The sequence below is a fragment of the Euphorbia lathyris genome, chromosome 1 (assembly GCF_963576675.1).
Source record: "Euphorbia lathyris chromosome 1, ddEupLath1.1, whole genome shotgun sequence".
Taxonomy (NCBI): domain Eukaryota; kingdom Viridiplantae; phylum Streptophyta; class Magnoliopsida; order Malpighiales; family Euphorbiaceae; genus Euphorbia; species Euphorbia lathyris.
In genome coordinates, this window is record NC_088910.1 from 72,122,885 (window position 1) to 72,134,856 (window position 11,972).

An 11,972-nucleotide genomic window follows, 5' to 3' on the forward strand; every position below is an offset into this window, starting at 1 on the left:
AAGTCTGCCAATCTTCTGCACCAATAATTGGAACCTCGAAGACACCTAAAAGACTAATTCCAAGAGTCATGGGACGTTGGATTATTGAAAACAGACAACTGGCACAAACAGACAAACCAGACGCTAGAAGACAAACCTGACGCCTGAAGAAAACAGAGAAATGGAATGGAGGTGCAGTCTGAAGCTTTCCAGAAATTGTTCCCTAAAAGAGCCGTTTTGATGTTAACGGTTAGGACATTTCAAAACATATCTACAGATTTCCTTCTATAAAAGGACAATCGAAAAACTTGGATAAACACTGAAGCATCGAAAGAAAAATACAAGAGAGAAAGTTTCAAAAGCACTCAAATACAAAAAGAATCTTACACCGACTTTTCTATTCTATGTGTAAATGCTAGATTGATTTGTAATCATCTAAAGTGTTCTTTAGTTCAAAAAGAACAAGTCTGTGATCAATAGGAATATTGAGAGTGTAAAGTTGAGTGCTTGGTTGTAAGCATTTCAGTGGTAGAGAAATCTAAGTGCTGGGTTGTAGGAGTTGAGTAGATGAATAGAGGAAGGTACTCTTGCATATTCAACTGCCTTGTAATCGGTTTGTGCTCTACCTTTAAAGAGCTCAGTATTGGATTCAAAAATCTCGGAGGACTCTGGGGACTGGACGTAGGCAGAGAGGCTGAACCAGGATAAGTGATACTGAGTAATCTCTAAACTCTCTCTTATAATTGCATGTGTTGTTTACTTTATTTACTCAGCATATAAATTGTCTAAGCTGATCTTGAGTAAGTAAGTGGTGCTGAGTTAGAAGGTACTCTTGCATATTCAACTGCCTTGTAATCGGTTTGTGCTCTACCTTTAAAGAGCTCAGTATTGGATTCAAAAATCCCGGAGGACTCTGGGGACTGGACGTAGGCAGAGAGGCTGAACCAAGATAAGTGATACTGAGTAATCTCTAAACTCTCTCTTATAATTGCATGTGTTGTTTACTTTATTTACTCAGCATATAAATTGTCTAAGCTGATCTTGAGTTAGTAAGTGGTGCTGAGTTAGAAGCTGACCTCCAAGAGTGTCAATTCTCAACTCACAAGAAAACAACTTTAGTCAACATCTGACTAAAGCTGTCTTCAAACATATCTCACCAAGCTGACCATAAGCTGAGTTAATAAACTCTCAAAATAACTTCCAGTCAGCTTAATTAAAACACGAAAAAGTTATAATAGTTCCTAACCCCCCCTTGGAACTAATTACCAGGGACCAACAAATGTTTCAGATCCGACTCTTGAAATATTATTTTGATCGTGATCAATTGTCAAGGCTAGGCGTTTGAGAATCAACCCCGTCACAAGTTCTTTCATCCAATTCGAAAGGTTGCATCAGTTTCATACTGATCTGATTGTTCGAGTTATTTGTTTGGATTGGTGAACTTATTGCCACCTTCCTTATCTTTGTTTTATTATAATCTGAATTGCTTACAAAACCAATCTGGTTTCTTTAGCTTTGTGTGTTGAACTTAATTCAACGATCGAGCAAACATAAGTTGAGTTTGATTTTTCGCATCCGCGTAATCAGATTCACATCAATTGGTATCAGAGCTTCGGTTGAGTTAAGTTGTGTCATTCTTATTTATTTGTGTCTTTATTTAATCGAGTTTCGCATCTGTTTGATTTTAATTAATTTAAGGTTCTTTGTGTAGCGATGTTTTTTTTCTCTTCTTTATATAAAAAAAAGTTATTTTCTTGTGTGATTTATTTGGTTTTAGCTGCTAATTCAATCAGTGTTTTCCTAAAGAAAAAAAAAGAAAAAAAATCGAAAATTCCCAAAAGGAATATATAATCCTTCAAATCTCAGCAAGTGATTAAAAAAAAGAGATTCAAAATTGTTTCTAAAGAACAATCAGAGTAAGGTTTAATCAGTTAAAAACCTTCAAACCAATTGTAGCAGCAAAGGATTTCTTGTTTGCACACACAAATCCCAAAATTTGTTGAAACCATTGTCTTTGGATTGAAAAACGTCTACCCAATCTTTAGTAGTTCGAAAATTTGTGTTTCGTAAACAGTATTTGTTATCGTTGTCTTTAGTTATTTGCTGTTCGCTTATTCTGTATGATTTGCTTCTTGGTTATTCGATTTTGCTTGGCTGACGTTATTGAGATCAATCAAAATAATATAAGAGAGCAAGGAACCGTTGTGAGTATTCTGACTTTTATCTTGTCCGAACTAACATCGTGTCAAAAGAGGAAGATTTTATTGATTTCAAAGATAAGAAGCCAAAAGAGATGTATCGAGCATATGGTATGAAATTTAGACAAGTGGAAGCATCAATGGCTCTCTTAGAGGATGAACTTTCACAGGTGAAGTTGGAGAGAAAGAAACCTACACATCCTAATCGAAAAGATGATTTTGAAGATGATTCGGAGGAAGAATAATCAAGTCCTCATTTTAGGAGAAACGTCGGAAAGAGGACGCGGGAGGACGGTAATCTGAACACCATCAAGATGAAAATTCCATCGTTTCAAGGAAAAAGTGATCCCGACTTATATCTTGAATGGGTGAGAAAAGTAGATGCCATATTTGATATCCACTATTATCGGAGGAGAAAAAGATCAAGTTCGTAGTTTCAGAGCTAACTGATTATGCAGCCATTTGGTGGGATCAACTTAGAAAGAGTCGACATAGAGATGGAGATCTGGCCATTAGGACATGAATGAAATGAAGCGATTCATAAAAAAGAGGTTTGTTCCTTCTTATTATCATCGTGAAATTCTTAACAAGTTGCAAACCTTAAGGTAGGGAGATAAAAGCGTAGAAGACTACCACAAAGAGATGGAAGTCGCTATGATGAGGGCTGATGTCCAAGAGGATGAGGAATCTACAATGGCTCGATTTTTGGGAGGTTTGAATGAGGATGCAGCTGATGCTGTTGAACTTCAACACTATATCATAATGGAAGAGCTACTCCATAAAGCCATTAAAATCGAGAAACAGCCCGTCGGAAAGGGAAATCTCGTGTTGGTAATTCTTCTTCTTCATCATATTAGAAGCCTAATTAGAGAAGAGTTCACCTCAACATATGAAACCTAAATCTAATTTCAAGGCTACAGAGGACTCACATAGTAAGGGAACAACCCTTGAAACTTCTAATAGGAACCGAGAAACTAAATGCTTTAAATGTTAAGGTCGTGGTAATATGATGCGAGAGTGCCCTAACAAGCGCACAATGATGATGAAACATGGGGAGATTGTGACTGATAGTGATTCTAATTCTGATGATAGTATTCCTCCATTAGAAGACTGTAGTGATGTTGAGGAAGCGGGAGAGCATGTTTTGGATGATAATGTGACCCTTGTTATTAGTCGCATGCTTAATGTTCAAAATAAAATTTCTACCGAACAAAGGGAGGATATTTTTCATGCTCGTTGTGCAAGGTAAAGTTTGCAGCCTGATTATAGATAGTGGGAGTTGTTGCAATGTTGCTAGCACCACCTTAGTTGAGAAATTGGGCCTGACCACAAGTAGGCATTCGAAGCCCTATCAGTTGCAATGGCTCAATGATAGTAATGATGTGAAGGTGACTAAACAAGTTTTTGGCCAGTTTTTCAGCTAATCTTGGTATATTGATCAGATTCTATGTGATGTTGTTCCGATGCAAGCATGCCATATTTTGTTGGGTCGTCCATGGCAGTTTGATCATAAAACTAACCATGATGGTGAGTTCAACAAATTTACCCTCATCAAGGAAGGAAAACGTTACACTCTCTTACCTTTATCACCGGCACAAGTGTACTAAGATTAGCTCCATATGCAAAATTCTTCATCTAGGCAATGGGGTTCGGTTGAGAAGAGAGAAAATACGAGTGATAAAATCAGTAAGGGTGAGAAGAGAGAAAAGGTGAGAGAAAAGGCAACTGAGTTGAGAGAAAGAGAGGTGAAGAGAGAAGAAAGCGAGGGCATTGTAAAAGCCAATAAATTCAATTTTTACGCTAAAATGAGAGATGTTAAACAAGCTGAAACTAATAACCTTAATCTAGTTTTATTTTATTGCAAGGGTTTAAGCTTGTTTGTAAGTAAATCTGACCATTCTCCTCCTAGTGTGGTTTCCTCTCTTTTGCATGAGTTCGATGATGTATTCCCAGAAGAAATGCCGAGTGGACTGCCTCCGATTCGAGGAATTGAACATCAAATCGATTTTGTACCCGGAGCATCAATTCCTAACCGTCCAGCCTATAGGAGTAATCCTACGGAGACTAAGGAACTTCAAAGGAAAATTGAGGAGTTGATGTCAAAAGGGCTGATTCTTGAAAGTATGAACCCATGTGTTGTTCTAGTCATTCTAGTGCCAAAAAAAAGAAGGAACATGGAGGATGTGTGTAGATTGTCGAGCGGTCAACAAATTAGCGGTAAAGTATCGACATCCCATTCCTAGGCTTGATGACATGTTAGATGAACTTAATGGGGCTGCATATTTCACTAAAATTGATTTAAAAAATGGTTACCATCAAATCAAAATGAAAATTGGTGATGAATGGAAAGCTGCTTTTAAAACTAAACATGGTTTATATGAGTGGTTAGTTATGCCTTTTGGATTAACTAATGCACCTAGCATGTTTATGAGGTTAATGAACCATGTTTTGAGAGAATTTATGGGTAAAGTTGTTGTTGTTTATTTTGATGACATTCTTATCTATTCTAATTCCCTTTCTGAGCACCTTGACCATATTCGGGCTGTGTTAGAGGCATTGCGGAGAGAACAGCTTTATGCTAACTTTTCAAAGTGCATGTTTTGTATGGAAAAGGTTGTGTTTTTGGGTTTTGTAGTTTCTTCCCAAGGAGTGGAAGTTAATGATGAGAAGGTAAAGGCAATTCAGTATTGGCCTACACCTAAGTCAATGACCGAGGTAAGGAGTTTTCACGGTTTGGCAAGCTTCTATTCAAAGGGTTGTAAAAAAATTTAGCTATATTGCTGCTCCTTTGACTGAAGTAGTAAAAAAGAATGTGGGTTTTAAGTGGAAAAAAGAACAAGAAGATGCGTTTATTTTGTTGAAACATAAACTTACTACTGCACCTGTGTTAGCTTTGCCTAATTTCGATAAAACTTTTGAAATTGAATGTGATACATGTGGTGTTGGTATAGGGGTTGTTTTAATGCAAGAAGGTCGTCCCTTAGCTTACTTTAGTGAAAAAATGAATGGGGCAGCCTTGAATTATCCCACTTATGATAAAGAGTTGTATGCATTAGTTAGGGCTCTTGAAACTTGGCAACACTATTTATTGCATAAGGAATTCGTGATTCACACTGATCATGAATCTTTGAAGCATTTGAAAGGTCAACACAAGCTAAATAGAAGGCATGATAGGTGGGTTGAATTCATTGAGGCATTCCCTTATGTGATTAAGTATAAACAAGGGAAAGAGAATGTTGTTGCTGATGCATTGAGTAGGCGTGTAAACTTGCTAAATATGATGCATGCTAAATTGTTAGGGTTTGAGTTCATTAAAGACTTATATGCTAGTGATGATGATTTTGCATCTATCCTACTTTAGACATGTTGTCAGAGCATTTCTTTTGGCCACACATGAAACTTAGCCTTATTTTTTTTGTTGAACAAGACTGGTCCAAATTGATTTATTTAAAGTGAGCTTTGGACAGATATATGTTAGGCATATATTTAACCCATTGGGATCTTTATCTAATTTTGAAATTATTTGGGCCAAGTCTTGTAATTAAATGGGCTTAGTTTTCTTCCAGATTTAAAATAAATAGGATGTTTTGTTTATTTAGGTTTAGATAAGTGTTTAGGAATTTTCTTTTATTTGTTTCCTGTTTAGAATATTTAGTTTTCCTTATTTTAGTAGGATTTCAACTTCCTAATCCTTGTATAACAAGGAAACTTGTTTTTCCTTCTTTCCTTTTCGAATTAGGACTGTTTTCAAGGGTCTATGTAATAGCCCCAAGAGGATGTACGAATTTGCAGACTAAGTTTAATAAAACTTTGATTATTCTTCTTGAAATATTTGATTTCTTGTTTATTATTTTGAGAGTGAGTGTTTCGGATCCGACTCTTGAAATATTATTTTGATCGTGATCAATCGTCAAGGCTAGGCATTTGAGAATCAACCCCGTCACAGGTACTTTCATCCAATTCGAAAGGTTGCATCAGTTTCATACTGATATGATTGTTCGAGTTATTTGTTTGGATTGGTGAACTTATTGCCACTTTCCTTATCTTTGTTTTATTATAATCTGAATTGCTTACAAGTCCAATCTGATTTCTTTAGCTTTGTGTGTTTAACTTAATTCAACGATCGGGCAAACATAAGTTGAGTTTGATTTTTCGCATCCGCGTAATCAGATTCACATCATCTTCCATCAGCTACCCCTCTCAATGAAACCGTCATTCAGCTACCACAAATTGCTGCTGAACTTGAAGCAGCTGGAACGTAGTTTATTTCTCAAGTTCAGAATCCCTCGGCCTCCACCTCTCAGAATGTATCAACTCTAGAAGTGACAGAGACCTTGGCTGCAGCAACAGCTCATCTAAGTGAAATGGTAAAAGCATTTACCAATCTTCAACATCAGACCTTTCTAACCAACCAAAACATCAGTTGCACCACCATCATTCTAAATGAGCTGGCAAGTATCAAGAGTCTGGTCCATACGGTGGTAGCCTTAATGTCTCAACAGAGCATTTATACCTATGCCGAATGGACGGGCTCTATCTAGTTCACTATGCTTCAGCATATGTCATTGTTTGAGACTATGATCAAGAGCATTCCCTCTAGATCTGATACCGCAAATGTGGTCTCTGCTCATCTCTCCTCTAAATTCACAAAAATGGCTTCTGATATTTGCAACATGTCCAATACAATTGAGGCCCGTGACCCAACTGATAAGATAATTGAAGCCATTCGTTTCTGAAAATCAACAGAGCCGCTGTGGAAACCTTGGATAAAAAGGTGACAACCTTTTACTCCCAAAATCAAACCATGAACCAGAACCTCAACACCATAGCAAATCAACACAAGGCTCTAGACACAACCATTCTCAGCATTCATAAAAATATATATACATGCATTGGCTGACACCTCTATTTGGAACTCAAAAGCTCTACAACTGCTACTAAGTGAAGGTGTCAGAAGGAAGGAATTCTGTCCAGATGCTGTTACTCTTGCTAAAGAAAATTTTGACGGTCAGAAGCAGAGTTATGATTGTCTTCGGAGCCATACTCAGCAGATCTATCCAGAACACCCTCTAGACCCCTAGCAATTGAAGTTGCAAAAATGGGGGAGAAAGAAACGAAATTTCAAGACAAGAGTCATAGGCCTCCACCGTTCTCTCAGAACCCCCAAAAGCCTTGCCTACCCTGCCTAAGGGAAATGTAAGCGTCAATATGACGAAGTAGGGCTAAGAAGATAATAGGGCTCTGTAAATGCTAGATAAGTTGTTCATCTTAACATGCAAATTTTTTGTCTTGTCTCTTCTGATTAATATAAAAAGTTTGTTGCTTATGAAATACTATCCTAAATTTAAATTATCAGCATTATTTATCATAAATTCAAATGCATGCAATCGCTTAAATCAGCCACCTCTGTCTTCTGATATATTTTCAAAGTTCTGCTATTATTAACTCTTCAAGTCTTTATCATGCCAAACACTTAGCAAAGTTCAGAAGCCTCTGATCAAGTTCAGAAGTGCAAACCTTCTGGGGGAGCATTCAAAAGCAAGAGTAAGTGCAATAATTTTGGGGGAGCAAGAAGTTAATCGTTCCTTTTCTGAAATTTTTGTCACCTTCAAAAGGGGGGAAATTGTTGAAACACAAATTTCCAAGAGTTTTTGATTTTGACAAAAATAATTTAATCAGAACCCAAAATAAATTAATCATGAAATTCTAAGTATAAATTCATTTTATTACCCACTAACATTTTTGTTGAGTGATTTAATACAATCAAGTGCAAACAAAAGAAATGGGATTGATGAAAAGAAAAGCTCAAAAGCATTATACAGAGGCCCTGCCTATTCTAGAAGCCCACAAACAAAACAGCCGGACATCTCACAATGTACTATGGACTACGTGTGTTCCCAAACCTTGACAAGAAGTACAAAGCTACAGAGGCTATGTCCCCTCAGCGCACCTCTATCACAACTACAGACGAAAAGGTTACAGAAAACCACAGCTCAAGACAGAAGAGCCTCTAGACCTATGGTAGAAATTTGTGCCTAATGGACAAAGGACGTCAAGAGCTGATGTGACAGGCTCCGTTTACTCAAAACGGCTATTTCAAATTCAAACAGATCTCTTGCTAAGCCCTCCTATAAATACCAAACCATAAGCTCCATTTTAAGTTGCAAAATTCACAAGCTATCAAGAGAGATCAGAATCTTCAAAAGAGCTAGAGCAACATTCAAATACACAAGTCATTGTTTATATTTGTGTTCGTCCAAAAATATTATTTAGATCTTCATTGTGTTTTTTTAAAAAGAACTTCTTTTGTTCATAATATTATTGCAGAAGCTCTGTTGTTTGCTTCGGTCATAAGCAAGCAATAGAAGTATAGATAGTTGAGATTTTGTAGAGGAAGGTACTTCATAAAGGCTCTATTTATTTGTATAAAGGTTTGTGCTCTACCCATGAAAGAGTGATTTAGTGGATTAAAGCTCGGAAGAAGGTATTCTGGGGCCTGGACGTAGGCTAGAGGCCGAACCAGTATAAATCTTCTGAGTAACTATTTCCTAAACTCTTAACTATTGCTTCTGATTATTTGTGCTCTGTTTCTGATCTCATATAGTTGCATATTTGCCTCTGTAATATTATTGCCCATTAAGCATTACATATTTTCAACAGATGCTCTGTCTAACTGAAAGGCAAACTTAAAGACAATAACTAAGATCAGAACTGCTCTCCTAAACAGGCCCCTCTGTTTAGTTTGAACTACCCTCTGATATTAATTATTTTGCCTCTGTGCTCAACAAAGTTATACACGCCAAGTGAGAAATTTTATAATATCCTAAAATTATCAAATAGTTCCATTCACCCCCCTTGCAACTAATATTACCTCACAAAGGACCAACAGACATGTCCTTCAAAGTTTGAGTTTTCAATCCCAAACCTTCACTATATATAGTGTTTCAGTCCGTGCATCACATGTTGAATGTTTGTTGTTTTGGCAAGTGTTCGTTTATTTGTTCAACTTATTGTTTCAATTCATAGCAAAACCTTTTTGCTTCAAGTTTGTGTTTTCAAATTTAGAATTGTCACTGTGCTTCAAGTTTGTGTTTTCAAACTTAGAATTGTCACTATGTAGCGGCCCTATAGGATTAAAATAGGGACAGAAATGAACTATGGCAAGGGAGTGAGTGGACTATATTGATAGAGTTTGTTTCCAAGTGAGTCATATTTTCTTGTGATCCATCAAGCAAAAATATAGTGTTTGCAGAATGTATTTTTGTCCTATATGCAAATAAAGATGCATTAGTTGACATATATCAGTGATCCCTGTGTATATTGTCATATATGCTTAATGATCCATGTGTACATTGTTCATATATGGTTAATTTATTCTTTACTTGTGAGTTTCTACCTCTAATGCTTTAATCAATTATTTTATTTACACTTTTGCATTTTAAACTTTATTTTTTTATATTTTGTAGATTAATAGAATCTTGTATATTCTTTGATACAGATAATGATATGAACAGGAAAAAAGAAATTTGACCAATCTTGAACAGAGAGTTGTATATAATATGATATTAATAAAGTGTACATGAAAATCTTAAAAAGGACGAAAAAGGAAGTCACATCAATTTTATCGGTTCCCATTCATACAATTTAGTAAATTTGGAAAGAATAAAAAAAATTCTCCAGTCGGTGATGTATCGAGTAAAAAAGCTAAAAAATATGGCCGTAAAAAAAATCATGTTGACTTGGAACAAATTGGTGAGATTCCTTTAAATCAACGGATAACTATTTAGTAATGTTATCAAACTCGGACCGGACCGGCCGGTTCAACTAGTTGAACCGTGAACCAGATAGAACTCCGGTCCGAGTTATCTTGGTTTGTTGCATTTACAACAAACCGGAAAGAACCGTAATTAAACCGGAAATCGACGGTTGAACCAAAAACCGGTGTGACCCCGGTTTAAAGTAAAAAATCTTACTAACAGTAGCTTTCACCGCCTATATACTTTCCACTACACGTGTAAACCAATTGGATATTGAAGGTTTATTTATAGGAGATATCCTGGATTACTTTCTACAATGTTTTCGATGTGGGATTGTGTAAATCCCTTCCCAACACATCCAAAGACCTTCTTTCTTTCTTTTTTTTTCCTTTCTTTCTTTTTATAAAACACTGCAACAAAGTAATATATTATTAATAATATTATATTCTAGGTGCATAGACTATATTGGAGTATATTATTATTATTATAACTATAGTCTAGATTATATATAATTTATGCATATTGATATTTGAATTATATATAAGTTGTAAAAATAATCTCAAATTATATATATTTAATATATATATATATATATATTATTTATTTATTACGTCATCCGGTCTAATCAATCTGAGTCATCTGATCCGACGAAGTGCCCCGTGACCCAGTTATAAATCCAGTTTGATGTCCGGTCCGGTTCTAATAACATTGCTATTTAGTCTTTAGCTTGTGCCCTGAATATTAGCAAGACTAAAGTAACGAAATTGTTAAAAGAAGGAAAATGCGGTGACATTCTAATCCTATTAAGCCTTTTTGTAAAAGGTGAAAATAAAATATCTCGATTAAAGTTTCTCATATCAATGCTCGAAGAAAATAGCTTACATCATGAACCAATTTTCAAAGGGATGTATTGTTGGAAATTAGGCAAAGGTATAGCAGCGGAAATATAAAATTTTTAACCTATTTCCATTAACCATAGGATCCGTTAATCGTTATTTCATATAAAGAGGGATAAGAAGAATTACCTTTTGATGATCAATCTACCATTGTTAATGAAGTGCCCACAACTCTTCTCCGAGTTCCCAAGCATGAAATAAAACACGGGAAGATTAATTTAGAATCAACCGTTGAATAGCAACCAAAGTAGATTGCCTCTAATTAATCAACATAAGATCAAGGATAAAAGAAATAGATGAAATCAATTGATCGGAAGGAAGCCGTAGAAAATCTCGTCCTCGAACTAGGGTGTCGAAATTTTCTCTCTCTTCCACTATGGGGATTTCGAAAATCTCCAGGGCTTGCTCTCATAGGTATTTCGAAAATCACTAGGGGGGTATTTATAATATCTTGTATCTAATCCCTAGTTAGATAGAATTAGGTTACTGAATAGGAATTCAATTCGGAATAGAATTCCTAATTATTATCTCATTATATATCTAATATATTAAGGATAATAATAATAACCTTATTGGATAATAATAGGAGTATTATAATCTAATTAAAACTCCTAACTTATTTATCTCTTAATTAATTTAATTCATAATCCTAATCTAATTAGAATTAATAAAATCAAATTAATTATTCATGTATTTTACTACATGAATTTCGACCCCCCCTTGGTCCATGGGCCTTATTGGGCTCAATTGGGCTTCTATCAATTAATTAACATCTATCTCTCTTTTAGGTTCCAAGTCTTATGTGTGACCCATTAGGTTCTTATTGCTTCTAGCCGTATGCAACGTTATTAAATAATTTTTCAAAGAATTATATTTAATCTTTGCATAACGGAATGATGTACAGAGTATGTGATTAGCAAGTCCGTAATCATTCCCCTAGAGCCATAAGAAGACAGGTTGATTCTGTCGTTAACCTTTCCGTATTAGTTACAGTATAATTCGATCCTTTATCAACTACATCCTTGAACTGAATCTTATGACTATGGATGATGTCAAGTCACATATAGCGAGACGTTCGTTTTACTTGTACAGGCCGAGTCAACTCAAAAAGATAGGTTAAGTGAAATCTGTATTTCAAGTCT